Source organism: Pseudophryne corroboree, unplaced genomic scaffold, assembly GCF_028390025.1.
Source record: "Pseudophryne corroboree isolate aPseCor3 unplaced genomic scaffold, aPseCor3.hap2 scaffold_294, whole genome shotgun sequence".
NCBI classification, from domain to species: domain Eukaryota; kingdom Metazoa; phylum Chordata; class Amphibia; order Anura; family Myobatrachidae; genus Pseudophryne; species Pseudophryne corroboree.
Window position 1 is genome coordinate 576,975 of NW_026969607.1, and position 26,203 is coordinate 603,177.

The 26,203-nt window shown below is 47.4% G+C and overlaps 19 non-coding genes and 6 pseudogenes across 19 annotated transcripts; 20 read left to right on the forward strand and 5 right to left on the reverse strand.

Annotated features, from left to right (window-relative positions):
* Window positions 1–290: 290 nt before the first annotated feature.
* LOC135015299 (U1 spliceosomal RNA) lies at window positions 291–442 on the reverse strand (annotated as a pseudogene).
* Window positions 443–586: 144 nt separating this feature from the next.
* LOC135014923 (U5 spliceosomal RNA) lies at window positions 587–702 on the forward strand. The gene has a single exon (XR_010213271.1). It is a non-coding gene; the product is annotated as a U5 spliceosomal RNA (small nuclear RNA).
* Window positions 703–972: 270 nt separating this feature from the next.
* LOC135015448 (U5 spliceosomal RNA) lies at window positions 973–1,088 on the forward strand. Its single transcript, XR_010213702.1, has one exon. It is a non-coding gene; the product is annotated as a U5 spliceosomal RNA (small nuclear RNA).
* A 286-nt stretch (window positions 1,089–1,374) lies between these two features.
* Window positions 1,375–1,490, forward strand: LOC135015464 (U5 spliceosomal RNA). Its single transcript, XR_010213719.1, has one exon. It is a non-coding gene; the product is annotated as a U5 spliceosomal RNA (small nuclear RNA).
* A 278-nt stretch (window positions 1,491–1,768) lies between these two features.
* LOC135014932 (U5 spliceosomal RNA) lies at window positions 1,769–1,884 on the forward strand. The gene has a single exon (XR_010213280.1). It is a non-coding gene; the product is annotated as a U5 spliceosomal RNA (small nuclear RNA).
* Window positions 1,885–2,159: 275 nt separating this feature from the next.
* Window positions 2,160–2,275, forward strand: LOC135014946 (U5 spliceosomal RNA). The gene has a single exon (XR_010213295.1). It is a non-coding gene; the product is annotated as a U5 spliceosomal RNA (small nuclear RNA).
* Window positions 2,276–8,181: 5,906 nt separating this feature from the next.
* On the reverse strand, window positions 8,182–8,255 carry TRNAN-AUU (transfer RNA asparagine (anticodon AUU)). Its single transcript has one exon. It is a non-coding gene; the product is annotated as a tRNA-Asn (tRNA).
* A 1,306-nt stretch (window positions 8,256–9,561) lies between these two features.
* On the forward strand, window positions 9,562–9,725 carry LOC135014969 (U1 spliceosomal RNA). The gene has a single exon (XR_010213318.1). It is a non-coding gene; the product is annotated as a U1 spliceosomal RNA (small nuclear RNA).
* A 152-nt stretch (window positions 9,726–9,877) lies between these two features.
* Window positions 9,878–10,019, forward strand: LOC135015381 (U1 spliceosomal RNA; annotated as a pseudogene).
* A 691-nt stretch (window positions 10,020–10,710) lies between these two features.
* Window positions 10,711–10,874, forward strand: LOC135014970 (U1 spliceosomal RNA). Its single transcript, XR_010213319.1, has one exon. It is a non-coding gene; the product is annotated as a U1 spliceosomal RNA (small nuclear RNA).
* A 152-nt stretch (window positions 10,875–11,026) lies between these two features.
* Window positions 11,027–11,168, forward strand: LOC135015187 (U1 spliceosomal RNA; annotated as a pseudogene).
* Window positions 11,169–11,860: 692 nt separating this feature from the next.
* Window positions 11,861–12,024, forward strand: LOC135014971 (U1 spliceosomal RNA). Its single transcript, XR_010213320.1, has one exon. It is a non-coding gene; the product is annotated as a U1 spliceosomal RNA (small nuclear RNA).
* A 152-nt stretch (window positions 12,025–12,176) lies between these two features.
* On the forward strand, window positions 12,177–12,318 carry LOC135015392 (U1 spliceosomal RNA; annotated as a pseudogene).
* A 692-nt stretch (window positions 12,319–13,010) lies between these two features.
* On the forward strand, window positions 13,011–13,174 carry LOC135014973 (U1 spliceosomal RNA). Its single transcript, XR_010213322.1, has one exon. It is a non-coding gene; the product is annotated as a U1 spliceosomal RNA (small nuclear RNA).
* A 152-nt stretch (window positions 13,175–13,326) lies between these two features.
* LOC135015240 (U1 spliceosomal RNA) lies at window positions 13,327–13,468 on the forward strand (annotated as a pseudogene).
* Window positions 13,469–14,159: 691 nt separating this feature from the next.
* On the forward strand, window positions 14,160–14,323 carry LOC135015029 (U1 spliceosomal RNA). Its single transcript, XR_010213378.1, has one exon. It is a non-coding gene; the product is annotated as a U1 spliceosomal RNA (small nuclear RNA).
* Window positions 14,324–17,627: 3,304 nt separating this feature from the next.
* Window positions 17,628–17,790, reverse strand: LOC135015233 (U1 spliceosomal RNA). The gene has a single exon (XR_010213575.1). It is a non-coding gene; the product is annotated as a U1 spliceosomal RNA (small nuclear RNA).
* A 152-nt stretch (window positions 17,791–17,942) lies between these two features.
* LOC135015142 (U1 spliceosomal RNA) lies at window positions 17,943–18,106 on the reverse strand. The gene has a single exon (XR_010213491.1). It is a non-coding gene; the product is annotated as a U1 spliceosomal RNA (small nuclear RNA).
* Window positions 18,107–18,780: 674 nt separating this feature from the next.
* Window positions 18,781–18,936, reverse strand: LOC135015432 (U1 spliceosomal RNA). Its single transcript, XR_010213685.1, has one exon. It is a non-coding gene; the product is annotated as a U1 spliceosomal RNA (small nuclear RNA).
* A 2,365-nt stretch (window positions 18,937–21,301) lies between these two features.
* LOC135015098 (U1 spliceosomal RNA) lies at window positions 21,302–21,465 on the forward strand. Its single transcript, XR_010213448.1, has one exon. It is a non-coding gene; the product is annotated as a U1 spliceosomal RNA (small nuclear RNA).
* Window positions 21,466–21,617: 152 nt separating this feature from the next.
* LOC135015302 (U1 spliceosomal RNA) lies at window positions 21,618–21,752 on the forward strand (annotated as a pseudogene).
* Window positions 21,753–22,454: 702 nt separating this feature from the next.
* On the forward strand, window positions 22,455–22,618 carry LOC135015013 (U1 spliceosomal RNA). Its single transcript, XR_010213363.1, has one exon. It is a non-coding gene; the product is annotated as a U1 spliceosomal RNA (small nuclear RNA).
* Window positions 22,619–22,770: 152 nt separating this feature from the next.
* Window positions 22,771–22,933, forward strand: LOC135015367 (U1 spliceosomal RNA). Its single transcript, XR_010213655.1, has one exon. It is a non-coding gene; the product is annotated as a U1 spliceosomal RNA (small nuclear RNA).
* Window positions 22,934–23,603: 670 nt separating this feature from the next.
* LOC135015026 (U1 spliceosomal RNA) lies at window positions 23,604–23,767 on the forward strand. Its single transcript, XR_010213376.1, has one exon. It is a non-coding gene; the product is annotated as a U1 spliceosomal RNA (small nuclear RNA).
* A 975-nt stretch (window positions 23,768–24,742) lies between these two features.
* LOC135015030 (U1 spliceosomal RNA) lies at window positions 24,743–24,906 on the forward strand. Its single transcript, XR_010213379.1, has one exon. It is a non-coding gene; the product is annotated as a U1 spliceosomal RNA (small nuclear RNA).
* The last annotated feature ends 1,297 nt before the right edge of the window (window positions 24,907–26,203 follow it).

Consider the following 26,203-nt stretch of genomic DNA (forward strand, 5'->3'; position numbering starts at 1 on the left):
TGTGGGGCTCATGTTGGCTATTCCCCAGCCCCTGAAGCATTCAAGCTGATTTCTTGCAGCAGCTGGGCACTGTAACTGCTCCAGAGACGCTCTGTAAGGCAAGTAAAAGGGTGTGGGTCCTGCAGCACTACCTGTAGTTTGCATTGTGCGTTGGAAGGCACGAAGTAAGCAGACGGGAGAAGTCAGGATAGTGCGCAAGGGCATAGAAGGGAGCGGCTCAAGAAAAGAGAAGTAGAAACAGACAGCAAACTAGGCTTGAGAGAGACCTGAGACAAAGAGATCTGAATTATACGTGAGCCGACCAGGGGAAACACAAATTATGCAGTCAAGTTTCCCACATTTGGGGAAATCGCAGAAGCAGCACACCCAGAGTGCAATGGGTGAGCCTTGCCCTGGGAGAAGCACCTTCATGATCATAGTATCTCACCTGGCAGGTAAGTAGGAGTTGGGCTAGAGCTGGGGAGGGTCGCTGCTCGAGCATCCCCCTGTCAAGTAAAGGAGATTCAACTGAGGCAGCACAAGGGAACTCTCATCTGGGGACAACAACTGCAGGGAGAACACATATTTTCAGATAAAAATCTTGGTCATGCTCTGGTTTCTCTTCAGAACGAACAAATCTTTCGCCTTTTACTAAAGATTTCTGTGGAGAGGAGCAAAACCGAGTTTTATCTCAATTTTTGCATGCCCCATCTTTTTGGGGTTTCTTTTATCGGTTTAAAGATAGAATGAGTGTGCTTTAATGTAAGCTCATTTGCATAGAAATGACAGTAAATGTTTGTTTCTTTTCAAACAGAACTTTCTTGACCATGCTACTTGCTTGAAAGATCTGGGAGCACATGGAATACAGTACAAACCATGCTTATAGCAAGGAGAAGACAGGTGAGAAATCTGCTTTCTTTCAAATTGGGCGCTCACTTTGATCTGAATGAGGACTGCTGGCACGGCACTCAGGCAACAGGTGGAATCTTGGTCATGCTCTGGTTTCTCTTCAGAACGAACAAATCTTTCGCCTTTTACTAAAGATTTCCGTGGAGAGGAGCAAAACTGAGTTTTATCTCAATTTTTGCATGCCCCATATTATTGGGGTTTCTTTTATCGGATTAAAGACAGAACGAGTGTGCTTTCTTGTTAGCTTTAATGTAAGTTTATTTGCATAACAATGACAATAAATGTCTGTTTCTTTTCAAGCAGAACTTTCTTGACCATACTAATTGCTTGAAAGATCTGGGAGCACATGGAAAAGAGTACAAACCATGCTTATAGCAAGGGGAAGCCTGGTGAGAAATCTGCTTTCTTTCTTTCAAATTGGGTGCTCACTTTGAGCTGAATGAGGACTGCTGGCATGGCACTCAGGCGACAGGTGGAATCTTGGTCATGCTCTGGTTTCTCTTCAGAACGAACAAATCTTTCGCCTTTTACTAAAGATTTCCGTGGAGAGGAGCAAAACTGAGTTTTATCTCAATTTTTGCATGCCCCGTCTTATTGGGGTTTCTTTTATCAGTTTAAAGATAGAACGAGTGTGCTTTAATGTAAACTCATTTGCGTAGAAATGACAGTAAATGTTTGTTTCTTTTCAAACAGAACTTTCTTGACTATACTAATTGCTTGAAAGATCTGGGAGCACATGGAAAAGAGTACAAACCATGTTTATAGCAAGGGGAAGCCTGGTGAGAAATCTGCTTTCTTTCTTTCTTTCAAATTGGGTGCTCACTTTGAGCTGAATGAGGACTGCTGGCATGGCACTCAGGCGACAGGTAGAATCTTGGTCATGCTGTGGTTTCTCTTCAGAACGAACAAATCTTTCGCCTTTTACTAAAGATTTCCGTGGAGAGGAGCAAAACTGAGTTTTATCTCAATTTTTGCATGCCCCATCTTATTGGGGTTTTATTTTATTGGTTTAAAGATAGAACGAGTGTGCTTTAATGTAAGCTCATTTGCATAGAAATGACAGTAAATGTTTGTTTCTTTTCAAACAGAACTTTCTTGACCACACTAATTGTTTGAAAGATCTGGGAGCACATTGAAAAGAGTACAAACCATGTTTATAGCAAGGGGAAGCCTGGTGAGAAATCTGCTTTCTTTCATTCAAATTGGGTGCTCACTTTGAGCTGAATGAGAACTGCTGGCATGGCACTCAGGCGACAGGTGGAATCTTGGTCATGCTCTGGTTTCTCTTCAGAACTAACAAATATTTCGCCTTTTATTAAAGATTTCCGTGGAGAGGAGCAAAACTGAGTTTTATCTCAATTTTTGCATGCCCCATATTATTGGGGTTTCTTTTATCAGTTTAAAGACAGAACGAGTGTGCTTTCTTGTTAGCTTTAATGTAAGTTTATTTGCATAACAATGACAGTAAATGTTTGTTTCTTTTCAAACAGAACTTTCTTGACCATGCTACTTGCTTGAAAGATCTGGGAGCACATGGAAAACAGTACAAACCATGCAGTATCACAAGAGCCTTTATTTGATCTTTCATGAAGATAGAGCAGAATTGAGGACACGTCAACAATTTCTGCCGAAGGTGGTTCATCTTTCCACATGGTGCCTTTGGCCACTGACACCTTCGTTGAGTCAAAGTCTCTGGCTGTGGTCAGAACTTTGAAAATTTATGTCACCAGAACTGTTCAGATTAGGAAAACAGAGGCTCTGTTTGTCCTGTATGCTCCCAACAGGATTAGGTGTCCTGCTTCCATGCAGACCATTATGCGCTGGATCTGTGGTAAGATTCAGCATGCTCATTCCACGGCAGGATTGCCGTTACTGAATTAGGTGAAGACCCATTCTACTAGAAAGGTGGGTTCATCCTGGGCAGCTGGTCGGGGAGTCTCGGCATTGCAACTTTGCCGAGCAGCTATTTAGTAAACACTTTTGCTAAGTTTTACAAGTTTGATACCTTGGCTGATGATAACCTCAAGTTAGGTCATTCGGTGCTGCAGAGTCGTACGCACTCTCCCACCCGTTCAAGAGCTTTGGTATAACCCCATGGTTCTTAATGTGACCCCAGCATCCTCTAGGTCGTATGAGAAAATAGGATTTTAATACCTACCGGTAAATCCTTTTCTCTTAGTACGTAGAGGATGCTGGGCACCCGTCCCAGTCCATACTGTGTCTGCAGTTATTACTTGTGGTTATACACATGTTGTGTTACGGTTCTGGTCAGCTTTTTGCTGCAATTGTTCATGCCGTTGGCTTGTGTTCTGTTGAATGCCACGTTCTGCGGCATGCTTAAGGTGTGAGCTGGTAAGATGCTCACCTTAGTTTAACAATAAATCCTTTCCTCGAAATGTCCGTCTCCCTGGGCACAGTTCCTATAACTGGAGTCTGGAGGAGGGGCATAGAGGGAGGAGCCAGTTCACACCCTTTGAAAGTCTTAAAGTGCCCATGTCTCTTGCGGATCCCGTCTATACCCCATGGTTCTTAATGTGACCCCAGCATCCTCTACGGACTAAGAGAAAAGGATGCCCTTGTGTACTATCCTGACTTCTCCTCCCGTCTGCTTACTTTGTGCCTTCCAACGCACAATGCGAACTACAGGTGGTGCTGCAGGGCCCACACCCTTTTACTTGCCTTACAGAGCAGCTCTGGAGCTGTTACAGTGCCCAGCTGCTGCAAGAAATCAGCATGAATGCTTCAGGGGATGGGGCATGGCCAACATGAGCCCCACACCAAAGGAGGGTGGGGGTGTTTAATGCGAACTAGGGGTCATCCAAGCACTGCAAAAGGCCGCCATGCCCTGCACGCCCCTTTTCTCTTTTCATATGCAGATGAGGGTTCCAGCCAACTTTGGCCCACTGCTTGGATGACATCACCGTATGCAAATCCGTCTGCTGCAGACCTTCCCCCAGGAATGCTTGTACTAGTTGTTGGATATGGTTTGATATTTGATGGTGCTTCAGTATTAGGCAGCCTTCCGCCCTCCCATGTTCATCTGAAAAGACGTGGTCTCCCTGCAGTTGTTGTCCCCAGACGAGAGTTCCCTTGTGCTTCCTCAGTTGAATCTCCTTAACTTGACGGGGGAGGGGCTGCCCGAGCTGCCACCCTCCCCAGCCCTATCCCAACTCATACTTATTTTACATATTAGATCTCTTGATCATGAAGATTGTTCTCACATGGTGAGGTTCATCCATTATATTTTAAAATAGGAAGGTACAAATTACATATTTGAATTGCATCTATGTGCTGGATTCAAATGTCCCCCCCCCCCCCTTCCTTTCTCAATTGTGCCCGTCAGCAGCTATTCTAAGGTTGCTGCCAATGGGTGTGACACATTAATTTCTTCTGTGGGGTACACTGGACTCCACAAGGATTCACATTGGGGTGTAGAGTAGGATCTTGATCTGAGGCACCAACCGGCTCAAAGCTTTTGACTGTTCCCAAGAAGCTCAGTGCATTCTCCTCTATAACCCCGCTTCCATGAACAGGGAGCTCAGTTTGTAGTTGGTGCCTTCAGTAGCAGGCCAATTAACAGGGGCCTGCCTCAGGCAGCCTATTCTTAGCTATTAATTTTGACAAGAAAAGAAGAACTTGTTTTATGAGAATCTACAAGGGCTGCAGCAGGCTAGGTCTAATAGACATCTTTACTGCAGCTTCATCACTCCCAGCGGCGCTGTATACTCCCGTGCCCTGGTTGCTGGGTCACTGCAGCGGAGGCTCCGGTTTCATCCTAAGGTCAGTCACACACACACCACCCTTCCGGATCACGATGCCGCTGATGAAGGGGAGCGAGGCCGTAGGGGGTGGGCCGTGTGCGCACTGCGGTGGACACTGATTACTGGGCAGCCGCTCCACTAGCCACCAGGTACAGTTAAGGAGCACAGGTCTGGGGGTTTTTCTCCTATATTAACCCAATTTTGTACTGCCCGCAGCGCATTGTGATAGGTAATAGGGCCTGATTCAGGTTGGATTGCAATCACAATAAGCGATCCAACTGCAAAAATTGCTAAGAGCATACGCATGTGCCTGCATTTTCTGCGGCACCCCGCAGAGAATGTGATCGCCTCTGCCTGTCAATCGGGGCGGGGAAGGGGGGGAGAGGTGGGTCAGCAACACTCCATTTCCAAGTCAGGGATGGAGCGGTGCGGGGGCAAGGCTTCAAAATGGGGTCTGCAACGGAGGAGACACAGGGGGCGTGGTCACAGCGGCTGTATGACATCACATTCAGCCGCTGTGATCACAAAAATGGTGGCGGCTTCCTGCGCGCACATACAGTCTGCACCAGCAGGAGGCTACACCATTTTTTATGATCACGCTGAACTGCAGTGCGACTGCAATTACAGCATGGTCAAGAAGGGAGGCGTCATGCTGGGTGGCCATGCCCTGTCACTGTGCAGGAGCCAGCACCGCTCACACACTAGTCCCCGGGTGCAGCCCCCAACCCCCGGGACACCCGGAGCAACAAAATGTAGATTCAGGCCACCAGGCCACGCCCCTACCTATGAAACCATGCCTCCTTTTTACCATTGCGCTGCTTATCTGCGCGCACTGCATTACAATCTCCCTCGCCACCTCTCTGGGTGTCACCAGTGATAGTGACACCTCTGCCATGCTTGTAGCAGCTGGTCCTAAGATCTACGCCTCAAACCCTGAGTGTTTGCCCTTGTGACTTGTTGATCATCATAGCGAAGCAGATGCTTACAGAAAACTGCAGGGGTTTAGATTGAAAATAAAAAAATTGATGGGTATAAGGTAGAGAGGAGCGGGTTCGGTTCTCCGAGAACCGAATTCCCCACGAACTCCACGTGGTTTACACTGGTCCGAGGCAGGCTCGGTTGTTCCCGCCTGACTCGGAAAACCTGAACAAGGGAAAATGTCATCATCCTGCTGTCAGATTCTCGCGAGATTCGGATTCCATATAAAGAGCTGCGCGTTGCTGCCATTTTTACTCGTGCATTGAAGAGAGAGCGGAGAGGACGTGGCTATGTTCTCTCAGTGGAAATCTCAATATCAGTGCTCAGTATCAGTGGTTACTTATTGCTGCTCAGTAATACTAGTAGTGTGTCTCTCCTGCTCAGTGTCAGTTCTCAGTAGTATCCTCATCAGTGCTCAGTATCACTGCTCATTGTCTTGTGCTGCATTGTGGTGCTCAGCATACTACAGTACATTACTAATAGTCCAGTGCTGCATCTTGCTGCTCAGTGTCAGTTCTAGTATCCTCATCAGTGCTCACTATCACTGCTCATTGCATTGTGGTGTTCTGTATACTACAATAACATAGTAATATAGTAACATGGGCCCTCATTCCGAGTTGTTCGCTCGCAAGGCGAATGTAGCAGAGTTACACACGCTAAGCCGCCGCCTACTGGGAGTGAATCTTAGCTTCTTAAAATTGCGACCGACGTACGCGCAATATTGCGATTACAAACGAGTTAGCAGTTTCTGAGTAGCTCCAGACTTACTCTGCCTGTGCGATCATTTCAGTGCTTGTCGTTCCTGGTTGACGTCACAAACACACCCAGCGTTCGCCCAGGCACTCCCACCGTTTCACCGGCCACTCCTGCGTTTTTTCCGGAAACGGTAGCGTTTTCAGCCACACGCCCCTGAAACGCCGTGTTTCCGCCCAGTAACACCCATTTCCTGTCAATCACATTACGATCGCCGGAGCGAAGAAAAAGCCGTGAGTAAAAATACTTTCATCATAGTTAAGTTACTTGGCGCAGTCGCAGTGCGAACATTGCGCATGCGTACTAAGCGGATTTTCACTGCGATGCGATGAAAAATACCGAGCGAACAACTCGGAATGAGGGCCATAGTTTTTGAGGTTGAATAGAGGCAAATTGCCCATCGTGTTCAACCTGTTTTAAGTTGTGATGATTCTACATACTTGCTGAATAATGTTTTATGACTAGTTAGCTACTATAACTCATGTTACCCCCGGATTAACCATGTTGATATTTTAAGTATTATAACCTTGGATAGCTTTTTCATTCAGAAATGTATCCATTCCTTTTTTAAATCCAATTACAGAGTCCGCTATTACCACCTTCCCTGGCAGGGAATTCCACATCCTGATTGCCCTAACAGTGAAGAAACCTTTCCTCCATTGCGTTCTGAACTTTCCTCCAGTCGCAGCGAGTGACCACGTGTTCTTTTAATAAATAATTCCTCTGATAACTCTTTGTTATGTATCTTTACATATTTGAAGATATTAATAATATCTCCTCTTAGGCACCTCTTTTCTAGTGTATAAATATTCAGCCTAGTAAGTCTTTCCTTATAGTCCAGTACTTTTAGGCCTTTAATCAATTTAGTCTTCAGGATCTCTTACACTTCCATGAGCAGCAGAGTAGTGCAATGGAAGCATGCTGGGCCCATAACCCAGAGGTTGATTGATCGAAACTATCCTCTGCTATGTGCATTTTTTTTTTTATAATTAAAGTAATCAAAAACTGGGATTGATATTTTGGCTCTTTTATTTTTACTTAAAGTACAATAACTTTTATCATTTTAATTTGTTTTAATAGTATATTGACAGCATTGTTTTCTTTAAAAAATCCACTTAATTTTCTTTACCCTATTACTGAAATGGTAATTGACAAAAACAAACTACATTGTCACCAGAAGAGCAATGCAAAATGTACAAGTGATATATGAAAATCATCTTCCATCTTGAATTTCAATGATGCATTGGGACAACAATTTGTGAGAAACATCTTCACCCATAAAGAAAGATTTTCTTAATTCCTTACCTGTGTGCTGATTAGATATCACCTTGTTTTCACATTAAACAGACTTCCCCATGAGGAAGCAGCAAGGATGCAGTGACGTTTCCTGGTGTCAACCTGTATTATTTCAGTAGACATTGAAATGAGGATGCATCTTTGATGCCTTTCCAATGAAGCAAGTTTATTTCAGTAATAGGTGAAAAACCATTCCTACAAAGGTGTTAATCAGAGACTTGGCTTTGTGGACACTTTTCAGAGAGCAAATTTGTTAGCATAAACATAAAATCAGAAAATGAAGAGCTGTTTAATCACTCAATTGGACTTTTCTGCCAGCATATTTTTTTTTCTCTGCAACCCACTGCTAAATTGTGCTTCCTAACTGTTTTTTTATAAAATCACTTAATCAAATCTAACTCTGATTACATCAGAGAAGGCCAGGTACCCTACACCATAAGGGTTTTTTTTGAAATTTTGACTTGTCTACTTAAAGATCACCAAAATCTGATTACAAGGTCAATTACATCCCTGGGTGGGATTGAACCACCAACCTTTTGGTTAATAGCCAAACATGCTAACCGATTGCGCCACAGAGACACCTTGCAAAAGTCAATACTGACAAAGGCTAATAATCATTCATCTAGAACGTTTCCTAGAAAAACTTTAAAAAGTCAATAATCTGGAGAATTTTTGTAAGAAACACATTGGTACTTTCCCATGATGAGTGAGTGCTTCAGGATTTCTTGCACTTACATGGGCTATTAACCAAAAGGTTGGTGGTTCAATCCCACCCAGGGATGTAATTGACCTTGTCATCAGATTTTGGTGATCTTTAAGTAGACAAGTCAAAATTTCAAACCCCCTCTTATGGTGTAGGGTACCTGGCCTTCTCTGACGTAATCAGAGTTAGATTTAATTAAGTGATTTTATAAAAAACAGCTAGGAAGCACAATTTAGCAGTGGGTTGCAGAGAAAAAAATAACATTTTAAACCTACCGGTAATTTTTTTTTTCTCGTAGTCCGTAGAGGACGATGGGGACTCCGTAAGGACCATGGGGGATAGACGGGCTCCGCAGCAGACATGGGCACTTTAAGAAAGACTTTAGATCTGGGTGTGCACTGGCTCCTCCCTCTATGCCCCTCCTCCATACCTCAGTTAGAGAAACTGTGCCCAGAGGAGACGGACAGTACGAGGAAAGGATTTTTGTTAATCCAAGGTCAAGATTCATACCAGCCACACCAATCACACCGTATAACTTGTGATATACTACCCAGTTAACAGTATGAAAACAACATAGCATCAGTCCAAGACCGATGAAAACTAACATATAACCCTTATGTAAGCAATAACTATATACAAGTCTTGCAGAAGTAGACCGCACTTGGGACGGGCACCCAGCATCCTCTACGGACTACGAGAAAAAGATTTACCGGTAGGTTTAAAATCTTATTTTCTCTTACGTCCTAGAGGATGCTGGGGACTCCGTAAGGACCATGGGGATTATACCAAAGCTCCCAAACGGGCAGGAGAGTGCGGATGACTCTGCAGCACCGATTGAGCAAACAGGAGGTCCTCCTCAGCCAGGGTATCAAACTTATAGAACTTTGCAAAGGTGTTTGAACCAACTTTGACCCACTGCTTGGATGACATCACCATATGCAAATCCATCTGCGGCAGGCCTTCCCCCCAGGAATGCTTGCACTAGTTGTTGCATTTGGTTTGTTGTTTGGGGGTGCTTCAGTATTAGACAGCCTTCTGCCCTCCCATGTTCATCTGAAAATATGTGTTCTCCCTGCAGTTGTTGTCCCCAGATGAGAGTTCCCTTGTGCTGCCTCAGTTGAATCTCCTTTACTTGACAGAGATGTGCCTGAGCAGCGGCCCTCCCCAGCCCTATCCCAAATCATACTTATTTTGCATAGGAGATACCATGGTCATGAAGATTGTTCTCCCAGGGTTAGGTTCATTCATTGCATTCTGGGTATGCTGACCCCTGTGATTTCCCCAAATGTGGGAAACTCAACTGCATTATTTGTGGTAGTGGGGGACTGTGTTTGTGCTTTCCTCTGGTCAGCTCTGGTAAAAGTCAGATTTCTTTGTCTCAGATCTTCCTCTAGCCTTGTTCTTCTTTCGAGAGTTCCCTTGTGCTGCCTCAGTTGGATCTCCTTCACTTGACATGGGGGTGCCCGAGCAGCGACCCTCCCCAGCTCTAGCCCAACTCCTACTTACCTGCCAGGTGAGATACTATGATCATGAAGATGCTTCTCCCAGGGCAAGGCTCACCCATTGCACTCTGGGTCTGCTGCCCCTGTGATTTCCCCAAATGTGGGAAACTTGACTGCATAATTTGTGTTTCCCCTGGTCGGCTCTCCTATAATTCAGATCTCTTTGTCTCAGGTCGCTCTCCAGCCTAGTTTGCTGTCTGTTTCCACTACTTTTTCTTGAGCCCCTCCCTTCTATACCCTTGTGCACTATCCTGACTTCTCCCGTCTGCTTACTTTGTGCCTTCCAACGCACAATGCAAACTACAGGTAGTGCTGCAGGGCCCACACCCTTTTACTTGCTTTACAGAGCAGCTCTGGAGCTGTTACAGTGCCCAGCTGCTGCAAGAAATCAGCTTGAATGCTCCAGGGGCTGGGGCATAGCCAACATGAGCCCCACACCGAAGGAGGGTGGAGGTGTTTAATGCGAACTAGGGGTCATCCAAGCGCCGCAAAAGGCCGCCATGCCCTGCACACCCCTTTATTCTTTTCATATGCAGACGAGGGTTGAAGCCAACTTTGACCCACTGCTTGGATGACATCACCATATTCAAATCCATCTGCTGCAGGCCTTCCCCCAGGAATGCTTGCACTAGTTGTTGCATTTGGTTTGTTGTTTGGGGGTGCTTCAGTATTAGGCAGCCTTCTGCCCTCCCATGTTCATCTGAAAATATGTGTTCTCCCTGCAGTTGTTGTCCCCAGATGAGAGTTCCCTTGTGCTGCCTCAGTTGAATCTCCTTTACTTGACAGAGATGTGCCTGAGCAGCGGCCCTCCCCAGCCCTATCCCAAATCATACTTATTTTGCATAGGAGATACCATGGTCATGAAGATTGTTCTCCCAGGGTTAGGTTCATTCATTGCATTCTGGGTATGCTGACCCCTGTGATTTCCCCAAATGTGGGAAACTCAACTGCATTATTTGTGGTAGTGGGGGACTGTGTTTGTGCTTTCCTCTGGTCAGCTCTGGTAAAAGTCAGATTTCTTTGTCTCAGATCTTCCTCTAGCCTTGTTCTTCTTTCGAGAGTTCCCTTGTGCTGCCTCAGTTGGATCTCCTTCACTTGACAGGGGGGTGCCCGAGCAGCGACCCTCCCCAGCTCTAGCCCAACTCCTACTTACCTGCCAGGTGAGATACTATGATCATGAAGATGCTTCTCCCAGGGCAAGGCTCACCCATTGCACTCTGGGTGTGCTGTCCCTGCGATTTCCCCAAATGTGGGAAACTTGACTGCATAATTTGTGTTTCCCCAGGTCGGCTCTCATATAATTCAGATCTCTTTGTCTCAGGTCTCTCTCCAGCCTAGTTTGCTGTCTGTTTCCACTTCTTTTTTCTTGAGCCCCTCCCTTCTATACCCTTGTGCACTATCCTGACTTCTCCCGTCTGCTTACTTTGTGCGTTCCAACGCACAATGCAAACTACAGGTAGTGCTGCAGGGCCCACACCCTTTTACTTGCTTTACAGAGCAGCTCTGGAGCTGTTACAGTGCCCAGCTGCTGCAAGAAATCAGCTTGAATGCTTCAGGGGCTGGGGCATAGCCAACATGAGCCCCACACCGAAGGAGGGTGGAGGTGTTTAATGCGAACTAGGGGTCATCCAAGCGCCGCAAAAGGCCGCCATGCCCTGCACACCCCTTTTTTCTTTTCATATGCAGACGAGGGTTGAAGCCAACTTTGACCCACTGCTTGGATGACATCACCATATGCAAATCCATCTGCTGCAGGCCTTCCCCCAGGAATGCTTGCACTAGTAGTTGCATTTGGTTTGTTGTTTGGGGGTGCTTCAGTTTTAGGCAGCCTTCTGCCCTCCCATGTTCATCTGAAAATATGTGTTCTCCCTGCAGTTGTTGTCCCCAGATGAGAGTTCCCTTGTGCTGCCTCAGTTGAATCTCTTTTACTTGACAGAGATGTGCCTGAGCAGCGGCCCTCCCCAGCCCTATCCCAAATCATACTTATTTTGCATAGGAGATACCATGGTCATGAAGATTGTTCTCCCAGGGTTAGGTTCATTCATTGCATTCTGGGTATGCTGACCCCTGTGATTTCCCCAAATGTGGGAAACTCAACTGCATTATTTGTGGTAGTGGGGGACTGTGTTTGTGCTTTCCTCTGGTCAGCTCTGGTAAAAGTCAGATTTCTTTGTCTCAGATCTTCCTCTAGCCTTGTTCTTCTTTCGAGAGTTCCCTTGTGCTGCCTCAGTTGGATCTCCTTCACTTGACAGGGGGGTGCCCGAGCAGCGACCCTCCCCAGCTCTAGCCCAACTCCTACTTACCTGCCAGGTGAGATACTATGATCATGAAGATGATTCTCCCAGGGCAAGGCTCACCCATTGCACTCTGGGTGTGCTGCCCCAGCGATTTCACCAAATGTGGGAAACTTGACTGCATAATTTGTGTTTCCCCTGGTCGGCTCTCATATAATTCAGATCTCTTTGTCTCAGGTCTCTCTCCAGCCTAGTTTGCTGTCTGTTTCCACTTCTTTTTTCTTGAGCCCCTCCCTTCTATACCCTTGTGCACTATCCTGACTTCTCCCGTCTGCTTACTTTGTGCCTTCCAACGCACAATGCAAACTACAGGTAGTGCTGCAGGGCCCACACCCTTTTACTTGCTTTACAGAGCAGCTCTGGAGCTGTTACAGTGCCTAGCTGCTGCAAGAAATCAGCTTGAATGCTTCAGGGGCTGGGGCATAGCCAACATGAGCCCCACACCGAAGGAGGGTGGAGGTGTTTAATGCGAACTAGGGGTCATCCAAGCGCCGCAAAAGGCCGCCATGCCCTGCACACCCCTTTATTCTTTTCATATGCAGACGAGGGTTGAAGCCAACTTTGACCCACTGCTTGGATGACATCACCATATTCAAATCCATCTGCTGCAGGCCTTCCCCCAGGAATGCTTGCACTAGTTGTTGCATTTGGTTTGTTGTTTGGGGGTGCTTCAGTATTAGGCAGCCTTCTGCCCTCCCATGTTCATCTGAAAATATGTGTTCTCCCTGCAGTTGTTGTCCCCAGATGAGAGTTCCCTTGTGCTGCCTCAGTTGAATCTCCTTTACTTGACAGAGATGTGCCTGAGCAGCGGCCCTCCCCAGCCCTATCCCAAATCATACTTATTTTGCATAGGAGATACCATGGTCATGAAGATTGTTCTCCCAGGGTTAGGTTCATTCATTGCATTCTGGGTATGCTGACCCCTGTGATTTCCCCAAATGTGGGAAACTCAACTGCATTATTTGTGGTAGTGGGGGACTGTGTTTGTGCTTTCCTCTGGTCAGCTCGGGTAAAAGTCAGATTTCTTTGTCTCAGATCTTCCTCTAGCCTTGTTCTTCTTTCGAGAGTTCCCTTGTGCTGCCTCAGTTGGATCTCCTTCACTTGACAGGGGGGTGCCCGAGCAGCGACCCTCCCCAGCTCTAGCCCAACTCCTACTTACCTGCCAGGTGAGATACTATGATCATGAAGATGCTTCTCCCAGGGCAAGGCTCACCCATTGCACTCTGGGTGTGCTGCCCCTGCGATTTCCCCAAATGTGGGAAACTTGACTGCATAATTTGTGTTTCCCCTGGTCGGCTCTCATATAATTCAGATCTCTTTGTCTCAGGTCTCTCTCCAGCCTAGTTTGCTGTCTGTTTCCACTTCTTTTTTCATGAGCCCCTCCTTCTATACCCTTGTGCACTATCCTGACTTCTCCCGTCTGCTTACTTTGTGCCTTCCAACGCACAATGCAAACTACAGGTAGTGCTGCAGGGCCCACACCCTTTTACTTGCTTTACAGAGCAGCTCTGGAGCTGTTACAGTGCCCAGCTGCTGCAAGAAATCAGCTTGAATGCTTCAGGGGCTGGGGCATAGCCAACATGAGCCCCACACCGAAGGAGGGTGGAGGTGTTTAATGTGAACTAGGGGTCATCCAAGCGCCGCAAAAGACCGCCATGCCCTGCACACCCCTTTTTTCTTTTCATATGCAGACGAGGGTTGAAGCCAACTTTGACCCACTGCTTGGATGACATCACCATATGCAAATCCATCTGCTGCAGGCCTTCCCCCAGGAATGCTTGCACTAGTAGTTGCATTTGGTTTGTTGTTTGGGGGTGCTTCAGTTTTAGGCAGCCTTCTGCCCTCCCATGTTCATCTGAAAATATGTGTTCTCCCTGCAGTTGTTGTCCCCAGATGAGAGTTCCCTTGTGCTGCCTCAGTTGAATCTCCTTTACTTGACAGAGATGTGCCTGAGCAGCGGCCCTCCCCAGCCCTATCCCAAATCATACTTATTTTGCATAGGAGATACCATGGTCATGAAGATTGTTCTCCCAGGGTGAGGTTCATTCATTGCATTCTGGGTATGCTGACCCCTGTGATTTCTCCAAATGTGGGAAACTCGACTGCATTATTTGTGGTAGTGGGGGACTGTGTTTGTGCTTTCCTCTGGTCAGCTCTGGTAAAAGTCAGATTTCTTTGTCTCAGATCTTCCTCTAGCCTTGTTCTTCTTTCGAGAGTTCCCTTGTGCTGCCTCAGTTGGATCTCCTTCACTTGACAGGGGGTGCCCAAGCAGCAATCCTCCACAGCTCTAGCCCAACTCCTACTTACCTGCCAGGTGAGATACTATGATCTTCACTGTTAGGGCAATCAGGATGTGGAATTCCCTGCCAGGGAAGGTGGTAATGGTGGACTCTGTAATTGGATTTAAAAAAGGAATGGATACATTTCTGAATGAAAAAGCTATCCAAGGTTATAATACTTAAAATATCAACATGGTTAATCCGGGGGTAACATGAGTTGTAGTAGTTAACTAGTCATAAAACATTATTCAGCAAGTATGTAGAATCATCACAACTTAAAACAGGTTGAACACGATGGGCAATTTGCCTCTTTTCAACCTCAAAAACTATATTACTATATGTTACTATATTACTATGTTACTGTAGTATACAGAACACCACAATGTAATGAGCAGTGATAGTGAGCACTGATGAGGATACTAGAACTGACACTGAGCAGCAAGATGCAGCACTGGACTATTAGTAATGTACTGTAGTATGCTGAGCACCACAATGCAGCACAAGACAATGAGCAGTGATACTGAGCACTGATGAGGATACTACTGAGAACTGACACTGAGCAGGAGAGACACACTACTAGTATTACTGAGCAGCAATAAGTAACCACTGATACTGAGCACTGATATTGAGATTTCCACTGAGAGAACATAGCCACGTCCTCTCCACTCTCTCTTCAATGCACGAGTAAAAATGGCGGCAACGCGCAGCTCTTTATATGAAATCCGAATCTCGCGAGAATCCGACAGCGGGATGATGACATTTTCCCTTGTTCAGGTTTTCCGAGTCAGGCGGGAACAACCGAGCCTGCCTCGGACCAGTGTAAACCACGTGGAGTTCGTGGGGAATTCGGTTCTCGGAGAACCGAACCCGCTCCTCTCTACCTTATACCCATAATTTTTTTTATTTTCAATCTAAGCCCCTGCAGTTTTCTGTAAGCATCTGCTTCGCTATGATGATCAACAAATCACAAGGGCAAACACTCAGGGCTTGAGGCGTAGATCTTAGGACCAGCTGCTACAAGCATGGCAGAGCTGTCACTATCACTGGTGACACCCAGAGAGGTGGCGAAGGAGATTGTAATGCAGTGCGCGCAGATAAGCAGCGCAATGGTAAAAAGGAGGCATGGTTTCATAGGTAGGGGCGTGGCCTGGTGGCCTGAATCTACATTTTGTTGCTCCGGGTGTCCCGGGGGTTGGGGGCTGCACCCGGGGACTAGTGTGTGAGCGGTGCTGGCTCCTGCACAGTGACAGGACATGGCCACCCAGCATGACGCCTCCCTTCTTGACCATGCTGTAATTGCAGTCGCACTGCAGTTCAGCGTGATCATAAAAAATGGTGTAGCCTTCTGCTGGTGCAGACTGTATGTGCGCGCAGGAAGCCGCCACCATTTTTGTGATCACAGCGGCTGAATGTGATGTCATACAGCCGCTGTGACCACGCCCCCTGTGTCTCCTCCGTTGCAGACCCCATTTTGAAGCCTTGCCCCCGCACCGCTCCATCCCTGACTTGGAAATGGAGTGTTGCTGACCCCCCTCTCCCCCCCTGCCCCGATTGACAGGCAGAGGCGATCGCATTCTCTGCGGGGTGCCGCAGAAAATGCAGGCACATGCGTATGCTCTTAGCAATTTTTGCAGTTGGATCGCTTATTGTGATTGCAACCCAACCTGAATCAGGCCCTATTACCTATCACAATGCGCTGCGGGCAGTACAAAATTGGTTTAATATGGGAGAAAAACCCCCAGACCTGTGCTCCTTAACTGTACCTGGTGGCTTGTGGAGCGGCTGCCCAGTAATCAGTGTCCACGCCAGTGCGCACACGGTCCACCCCCTACGGCCACGCTCCCCTTCATCAGCGGCCTCGTGATCCGGAAGGGCGGTGTGTGTGTGACTGACCTTAGGAAGAAACCGGAGCCTCCGCTGCAGTGATCCAGCAACCAGGGCACGGGAGTATACAGCGCCGCTGGGAGTGATGAAGCTGCAGTAAAGATGTCTATTAGACCTAGCCTGCTGCAGCCCTTGTAGATTCTCATAAAAAAAGTTCTTATTTTCTTGTCAAAATTAATAGCTAAGAATAGGCTGCCTGAGGCAGGCCCCTGTTAAGTGGCCTGCTACTGAAGGCACCAACTACAAACTGAGCTCCCTGTTCATGGAAGCGGGGTTATAGAGGAGAATGCGCTGAGCATCTTGGGAATAGTCAAAAGCTTTGAGCCGGTTGGTGCCTCAGATCAAGATCCTACTCTACACCCCAATGTGAATCCTTGTGGAGTCCAGTGTACCCCACAGAAGAAATTAATGTGTCACACCCATTGGCAGCAACCTTAGAATAGCTGCTGACGGGCACAATTGAGAAAGGAAGGGGGGGGGGACATTTGAATCCAGCACATAGATGCAATTCAAATATGTAATTTGAACCTTCCTATTTTAAAATATAATGGATGAACCTCACCCTGTGAGAACAATCTTCATGATATAGAGATCTCATATGCAAAATAAGTATGAGTTGGGATAGGGCTGGGGAGGGTGGCTGCTCGGGCAAGCCCCTCCCCCGTCAAGTTAATTAGATTCAACTGAGGAGGCACAAGGGAACTCTCGTCTGGGGACAACAACTGCAGGGAGACCACATCTTTTCAGATGAACATGGGAGGGCGGAAGGCTGCCTAATACTGAAGCACCATCAAATATCAAACCATATGCAATAACTAGTACAAGCATTCCTGGGGGAAGGTCTGCAGGAGACGAATTTGCATACGGTGATGTCATCCAAGCAGTGGGCCAAAGTTGGCTGGAACCCTCATCTGCATATGAAAAGAGAAAAGGGTTATGCAGGGCATGGCGGCCTTTTGCGGCGCTTGGATGACCCCTAGTTCGCATTAAACACCTCCACCCTCCTTCGGTGTGGGGCTCATGTTGGCTATGCCCCAGCCCCTGAAGCATTCAAGCTGATTTCTTGCAGCAGCTGGGCACTGTAACAGATCCAGAGCTGCTCTGTAAGGCAAATAAAAGGGTGTGGGCCCTGCAGCACTACCTGTAGTTCGCATTGTGCGTTGGAAGGCACAAAGTAAGCAGACGGGAGAAGTCAGGATAGTGCGCAAGGGCATAGAAGGGAGCGGCTCAAGAAAAGAGAAGTGGAAACAGACAGCAAACTAGGCTGGAGAGAGACCTGAGACAAAGAGATCTGAATTATACGAGAGTCGACCAGGGGAAACACAAATTATGCAGTCAAGTTTCCCACATTTGGGGAAATCGCAGGGGCAGCACACCCAGAGTGCAATGGGTGAGCCTTGCCCTGGGAGAAGCACCTTCAAGATCATAGTATCTCACCTGGCAGGTAAGTAGGAGTTGGGCTAGAGCTGGGGAGGGTCGCTGCTCGGGCACCCCCCTGTCAAGTGAAGGAGATCCAACTGAGGCAGCACAATGGAACTCTCGAAAGAAGAACAAGGCTAGAGGAAGATCTGAGACAAAGAAATCTGACTTTTACCAGAGCTGACCAGCGGAAAACACAAACACAGTCCCCCACTACCACAAATAATGCAGGCGAGTTTCCCACATTTGGGGAAATCACAGGGGTCAGCATACCCAGAATGCAATGAATGAACCTCACCCTGGGTGAACAATTTTCATGACCATGGTGTCTCCTATGCAAAATAAGTATGATTTGGGATAGGGCTGGGGAGGGCCGCTGCTCAGGCACATCTCTGTCAAGTAAAGGAGATTCAACTGAGGCAGCACAAGGGAACTCTCATCTGGGGACAACAACTGCAGGGAGAACACATATTTTCAGATGAACATGGGAGGGCAGAAGGCTGCCTAATACTGAAGCACCCCCAAACAACAAACCAAATGCAACAACTAGTGCAAGCATTCCTGGGGGAAGGCCTGCAGCAGATGGATTTGCATATGGTGATGTTATCCAAGCAGTGGGTCAAAGTTGGCTTCAACCCTCATCTGCATATGAAAAGAGAAAAGGGGCGTGCAGGGCATGGCAGCCTTTTGCGGTGCTTGGATGACCCCTAGATCGCATTAAACACCCCCACCCTCCTTTGGTGTGGGGCTCATGTTGGCCATGCCCCATCCCATGAAGCATTCAAGCTGATTTCTTGCAGCAGCTGGGCACTGTAACAGCTCCAGAGCTGCTCTGTAAGGCAAGTAAAAGGGTGTGGGCCCTGCAGCACTACCTGTAGTTTGCATTGTGCATTGGAAGGCACAAAGTAAGCAGACGGGAGGAGAAGTCAGGATAGTGCACAAGGGTATAGAAGGTAGGGGCTCAAGAAAAAAGAAGTGGAAACAGACAGCAAACTAGGCTGGAGAGAGACCTGAGACAAAGAGATCTGAATTATACGAGAGCCGACCAGAGGAAACACAAATTATGCAGTCAAGTGTCCCACATTTGGGGAAATCGCAGGAGCAGCACACCCAGAGTGCAATGGGTGAGCTTTGCCCTGGGAGAAGCACCGTCCTGATTATAGTATCTCACCTGGGTGTGCTGCCCCTGCGATTTCCCCAAATGTGGGAAACTTGACTGCATAATTTGTGTTTCCCCTGGTCGGCTCTCATATAATTCAGATCTCTTTGTCTCAGGTCTCTTTCCAGCCTAGTTTGCTGTCTGTTTCCACTTCTTTTTTCTTGAGCCCCTCCCTTCTATACCCTTGTGGACTATCCTGACTTCTCCTCCTGTCTGCTTACTTTGTGCCTTCCAATGCACAATGCAAACTACAGGTAGTGCTGCAGGGCCCACACCCTTTTACTTGCCTTACAGAGCAGCTCTGGAGCTGTTACAGTGCCAAGCTGCTGCAAGAAATCAGCTTGAATGCTTCAGGGGCTGGGGCATGGCCAACATGAGCCCCACACCGAAGGAGGGTGGGGGTGTTTAATGCGAACTAAGGGTCATCCAAGCGCCGCAAAAGGCCGCCATGCCCTGCATACCCCTTTTCTCTTTTCATATGCAGATGAGGGTTCCAGCCAACTTTGGCCCACTGCTTGGATGACATCACTGTATGCAAATCCGTCTTCTGCAGACCTTCCCCCAGGAATGCTTGTACTAGTTGTTGCATTTGGTTTGTCGTTTGGGGGTGCTTCAGTATTAGGCAGCCTTCTGCCCTCCCATGTTCATCTGAAAATATGTGTTCTCACTGCAGTTGTTGTCCCCAGATGGGAGTTCCCTTGTGCTGCCTCAGTTGAATCTCCTTTACTCTAAAACTTTTAAAACTTAGCAAAAGTGTTTACTAAATAGCTGCTCGGCAAAGTTGCAATGCCGAGACTCCCTGACCAGCTGCCCAGGATGAACCCACCTTTCTAGTAGAATGGGTCTTCACCTAATTCAGTAACGGCAATCCTGCCGTGGAATGAGCATGCTGAATCTTACCACAGATCCAGCGCATAATGGTCTACATGGAAGCAGGACACCCAATCCTGTTGGGAGCATACAGGACAAACAGAGCCTCTGTTTTCCTAATCTGAACCGTTCTGGTGACATAAATTTTCAAAGTTCTGACCACAGCCAGAGACTTTGACTCAACGAAGGTGTCAGTGGCCAAAGGCACCATGTGGAAAGATGAACCACCTTCGGCAGAAATTGTTGACGTGTCCTCAATTCTGCTCTATCTTCATGAAAGATCAAATAAAGGCTCTTGTGATACTGCATGGTTTGTACTGTTTTCCATGTGCTCCCAGATCTTTCAAGAAAGAAGCATGGTCAAGAAAGTTCTGTTTGAAAAGAAACAACATTTACTGTCATTGTTATAGAATTTGGGAGAAAAAACAAGAAGAAATCTGCACTGTTGACGCACTGGACAGAATGAATGAATCATAAAATATAACCTTTATTAAGTATGTATTAAAATTGGATAAATATTAATATTATTATCCCAAACTGCAGTGAAACATAAAGGTTAAAATCACAGAACTAACATACATGTGCATAAGAAGAATAAAGAGATGTGAAAAAAAGGTTTAAAAAGCGTGTCCGTGTGTGATTATTTTTGAAGGCACAACCCTGGCGGGGTTGTTTATATAGATATATATGTTGCTAATAATCACTTTCTAGCGTAATGTTATTAAATAGCTGTTAGTATCTATGTCATCAGGTACCACTGGGTCGTATCCTATATACTCCTGTGGGAAACTTGACTGCATAATTTGTGTTTCCCCTGGTCGGCTCTCGTATAATTCAGATCTCTTTGTCTCAGGTCTCTCTCCAGCCTAGTTTGCTGTCTGTTTCCACTTCTCTTTTCTTGAGCCGCTGCCTTCTATGCCCTTGTGCACTCTGCTGACTTCTCCTGTCTGCTTACTTTGTGCCTTCCAACGCACAATGCAAACTACAGGTAGTGCTGCAGGGCCCACACCCTTTTACTTGCCTTACAGAGCAGCTCTGGAGCTGTTACAGTGCCCAGCTGCAGCAAGAAATCAGCTTGAATGCTTCAGGGGCTGGGGCATAGCCAACATGAGCCCCACACCGACGGAGGGTGGAGGTGTTTAATGCGAACTAGGGGTCAGCCAAGCGCCGCAAAAGGCCGCCATGCCCTGCATGCCCCTTTTCTCTTTTCATATGCAGACGAGGGTTGAAGCCAACTTTGACCCACTGCTTGGATGACATCACCATATGCAAATCCATCTGCGGCAGGCCTTCCCCCAGGAATGCTTGCTTGCACTAGTTGTTGCATTTGGTTTGTTGTTTGGGGGTGCTTCAGTATTAGGCAGCCTTCTGCCCTCCCATGTTCATCTGAAAATATGTGTTCTCCCTGCAGTTGTTGTCCCCAGATGAGAGTTCCCTTGTGCTGCCTCAGTTGAATCTCCTTTACTTGACAGAGATGTGCCTGAGCAGCGGCCCTCCCCAGCCCTATCCCAAATCATACTTATTTTGCATAGGAGATACCATGGTCATGAAGATTGTTCTCCCAGGGTTAGGTTCATTCATTGCGTTCTGGGTATGCTGACCTCTGTGATTTCCCCAAATGTGGGAAACTCGACTGCATTATTTGTGGTAGTGGGGGACTGTGTTTGTGCTTTCCTCTGGTCAGCTCTGGTAAAAGTCAGATTTCTTTGTCTCAGATCTTCCTCTAGCCTTGTTCTTCTTTCAAGAGTTCCATTGTGCTGCCTCAGTTGGATCTCCTTCACTTGACAGGGGGGTGCCCGAGCAGCGACCCTCCCCAGCTCTAGCCCAACTCCTACTTACCTGCCAGGTGAGATACTATGATCATGAAGTTGCTTCTCCCAGGGCAAGGCTCACCCATTGCACTCTGGGTGTGCTGCCCCTGCGATTTCCCCAAATGTGGGAAACTTGACTGCATAATTTGTGTTTCCCCTAGTCGGCTCTCATATAATTCAGATCTCTTTGTCTCAGGTCTCTCTCCAGCCTAGTTTGCTGTCTGTTTCCACTTCTTTTTTCTTGAGCCCCTCCCTTCTACACCCTTGTGCACTATCCTGACTTCTCCTCCTGTCTGCTTACTTTGTGCCTTCCGATGCACAATGCAAACTACAGGTAGTGCTGCAGGGCCCACACCCTTTTACTTGCCTTACAGAGCAGCTCTGGAGCTGTTACAGTGCCAAGCTGCTGCAAGAAATCAGCTTGAATGCTTCAGGGGCTGGGGCATGGCCAACATGAGCCCCACACCGAAGGAGGGTGGGGGTGTTTAATGCGAACTAAGGGTCATTCAAGCGCCGCAAAAGGCCGCCATGCCCTGCATACCCCTTTTCTCTTTTCATATGCAGATGAGGGTTCCAGCCAACTTTGGCCCACTGCTTGGATGACATCACTGTATGCAAATCCGTCTTCTGCAGACCTTCCCCCAGGAATGCTTGTACTAGTTGTTGCATTTGGTTTGTCGTTTGGGGGTGCTTCAGTATTAGGCAGCCTTCTGCCCTCCCATGTTCATCTGAAAATATGTGTTCTCACTGCAGTTGTTGTCCCCAGATGGGAGTTCCCTTGTGCTGCCTCAGTTGAATCTCCTTTACTTGACAGAGATGTGCCTGAGCAGCGGCCCTCCCCAGCCCTATCCCAAATCATACTTATTTTGCATAGGAGATACCATGGTCATAAAGATTGTTCTCCCAGGGTGAGGTTCATTCATTGCATTCTGGGTATGCTGACCCCTGTGATTTCCCCAAATGTGGGAAACTCAACTGCATTATTTGTGGTAGTGGGGGACTGTGTTTGTGTTTTCCTCTGGTCAGCTCTGGTAAAAGTCAGATTTCTTTGTCTCAGATCTTCCTCTAGCCTTGTTCTTCTTTCGAGAGTTCCATTGTGCTGCCTCAGTTTGATCTCCTTCACTTGACAGGGGGGTACCCGAGCAGCGACCCTCCCCAGCTCTAGCCCAACTCCTACATACCTACCAGGTGAGATACTATGATCATGAAGGTGCTTCTCCCAGGGCAAGGCTCACCCATTGCACTCTGGGTGTGCTGCTCCTGCGATTTCCCCAAATGTGGGAAACTTGACTGCATAATTTGTGTTTCCCCTGGTCGGCTCTCGTATAATTCAGATCTCTTTGTCTCAGGTCTCTCTCCAGCCTAGTTTGCTGTCTGTTTCCACTTCTCTTTTCTTGAGCCGCTGCCTTCTATGCCCTTGTGCACTCTCCTGACTTCTCCTGTCTGCTTACTTTGTCCTTCCAACGCACAATGCAAACTACAGGTAGTGCTGCAGGGCCCACACCCTTTTACTTGCCTTTCAGAGCAGCTCTGGAGCTGTTACAGTGCCCAGCTGCTGCAAGAAATCAGCTTGAATGCTTCAGGGGCTGGGGCATAGCCAACATGAGCCCCACACCGACGGAGGGTGGAGGTGTTTAATGCAAACTAAGGGTCATCCAAGCGCCGCAAAAGGCCGCCATGCCCTGCATACCCCTTTTCTCTTTTCATATGCAGATGAGGGTTCCAGCCAACTTTGGCCCACTGCTTGGATGACATCACCGTATGCAAATCCGTCTTCTGCAGACCTTTTCCCAGGAATGCTTGTACTAGTTGTTGCATTTGGTTTGTTGTTTGGGGGTGCTTCAGTATTAGGCAGCCTTCTGCTCTCCCATGTTCATCTGAAAATATGTGTTCTCCCTGCAGTTGTTGTCCCCAGATGAGAGTTCCCTTGTGCTGCCTCAGTTGAATCTCCTTTACTTGACAGAGATGTGCCTGAGCAGCGGCCCTCCCCAGCCCTATCCCAAATCATACTTATTTTGCATAGGAGATACCATTGTCATGAAGATTGTTCTCCCAGGGTGAGGTTCATTCATTGCATTCTGGGTATGCTGACCCCTGTGATTTCCCCAAATGTGGGAAACTCGACTGCATTATTTGTGGTAGTGGGGGACTGTGTTTGTGCTTTCCTCTGGTCAGCTCTGGTAAAAGTCAGATTTCTTTGTCTCAGATCTTCCTCTAGCCTTGTTCTTTTTTTGAGAGTTTCCTTGTGCTGCCTCAGTTGGATCTCCTTCACTTGACAGGGGGGTGCCCGAACAGCGACCCTCCCCAGCTCTAGCCCAACTCCTACATACCTGCCAGGTGAGATACTATGATCAGGAAGGTGCTTCTCCCAGGGCAATGCACTCTGGGTGTGCTGCTCCTACGTGTTCCCCAAATGTGGGACACTTGATTACATAATTTGTGTTTCCTCTGGTCGGCTCTCGTATAATTCAGATCTCTTTGTCTCAGGTCTCTCTCCAGCCTAGTTTGCTGTCTGTTTCCACTTCTCTTTTCTTGAGCCGCTCCCTTCTATGCCCTTGTGCACTATCCTGACTTCTCCCGTCTGCTTTCTTTGTGCCTTCCAACGCACAATGCAAACTACAGGTAGTGCTGCAGGGCCCACACCCTTTTACTTGCTTTACAGAGCAGCTCTGGAGCTGTTACAGTGCCCAGCTGCTGCAAGAAATCAGCTTGAATGCTTCAGGGGCTGGGGCATAGCCAACATGAGCCCCACACCGAAGGAAGGTGGAGGTGTTTAATGCGAACTAGGGGTCATCCAAGCGCCGCAAAAGGCCGCCATGCCCTGCACACCCCATTTTTATTTTCATATGCAGACGAGGGTTGAAGCCAACTTTGACCCACTGCTTGGATGACATCACCATATGCAAATCCATCTGCTGCAGGCCTTCCCCCAGGAATGCTTGCACTAGTAGTTGCATTTGGTTTGTTGTTTGGGGGTGCTTCAGTATTAGGCAGCCTTCTGCCCTCCCATGTTCATCTGAAAATATGTGTTCTCCCTGCAGTTGTTGTCCCCAGATGAGAGTTCCCTTGTGTTGCCTCAGTTGAATCTCCTTTACTTGACAGAGATGTGCCTGAGCAGCGGCCCTCCCCAGCCCTATCCCAAATCATACTTATTTTGCATAGGCGACACCATGGTCATAAAGATTGTTCTCCCAGGGTGAGGTTCATTCATTGCACTCTGGGTATGCTGACCCCTGTGATTTCCCCAAATGTGGGAAACTCGACTGCATTATTTGTGGTAGTGGGGGACTGTGTTTGTGCTTTCCTCTGGTCAGCTCTGGTAAAAGTCAGATTTCTTTGTCTCAGATCTTCCTCTAGCCTTGTTCTTCTTTCGAGAGTTCCCTTGTGCTGCCTCAGTTGGATCTCCTTCACTTGACAGGGGGTGCCCGAGTAGCAATCCTCCACAGCTCTAGCCCAACTCCTACTTACCTGCCAGGTGAGATACTATGATCTTCACTGTTAGGGCAATCAGGATGTGGAATTCCCTGCCAGGGAAGGTGGTAATGGCGGACTCTGTAATTGGATTTAAAAAAGGAATGGATACATTTCTGAATGAAAAAGCTATCCAAGGTTATAATACTTAAAATATCAACATGGTTAATCCGGGGGTAACATGAGTTATAGTAGCTAACTAGTCATAAAACATTATTCAGCAAGTATGTAGAATCATCACAACTTAAAACAGGTTGAACACGATGGGCAATTTGCCTCTATTCAACCTCAAAAACTATGTTACTATATGTTACTATATTACTATGTTACTGTAGTATACAGAACACCACAATGTAATGAGCAGTGATAGTGAGCACTGATGAGGATACTAGAACTGACACTGAGCAGCAAGATGCAGCACTGGACTATTAGTAATGTACTGTAGTATGCTGAGCACCACAATGCAGCACAAGACAATGAGCAGTGATACTGAGCACTGATGAGGATACTACTGAGAACTGACACTGAGCAGGAGAGACACACTACTAGTATTACTGAGCAGCAATAAGTAACCACTGATACTGAGCACTGATATTGAGATTTCCACTGAGAGAACATAGCCACGTCCTCTCCGCTCTCTCTTCAATGCACGAGTAAAAATGGCGGCAACGCGCAGCTCTTTATATGGAATCCGAATCTCGCGAGAATCCGACAGCGGGATGATGACATTTTCCCTTGTTCAGGTTTTCCGAGTCAGGCGGGAACAACCGAGCCTGCCTCGGACCAGTGTAAAAGACGTGGAGTTCGTCGGGAATTCGGTTCTCGGAGAACCGAACCCGCTCCTCTCTACCTTATACCCATCAATTTTTTTATTTTCAATCTAAGCCCCTGCAGTTTTCTGTAAGCATCTGCTTCGCTATGATGATCAACAAGTCACAAGGGCAAACACTCAGGGCTTGAGGCGTAGATCTTAGGACCAGCTGCTACAAGCATGGCAGAGGTGTCACTATCACTGGTGACACCCAGAGAGGTGGCGAGGGAGATTGTAATGCAGTGCGCGCAGATAAGCAGTGCAATGGTAAAAAGGAGGCATGGTTTCATAGGTAGGGGCGTGGCCTGGTGGCCTGAATCTACA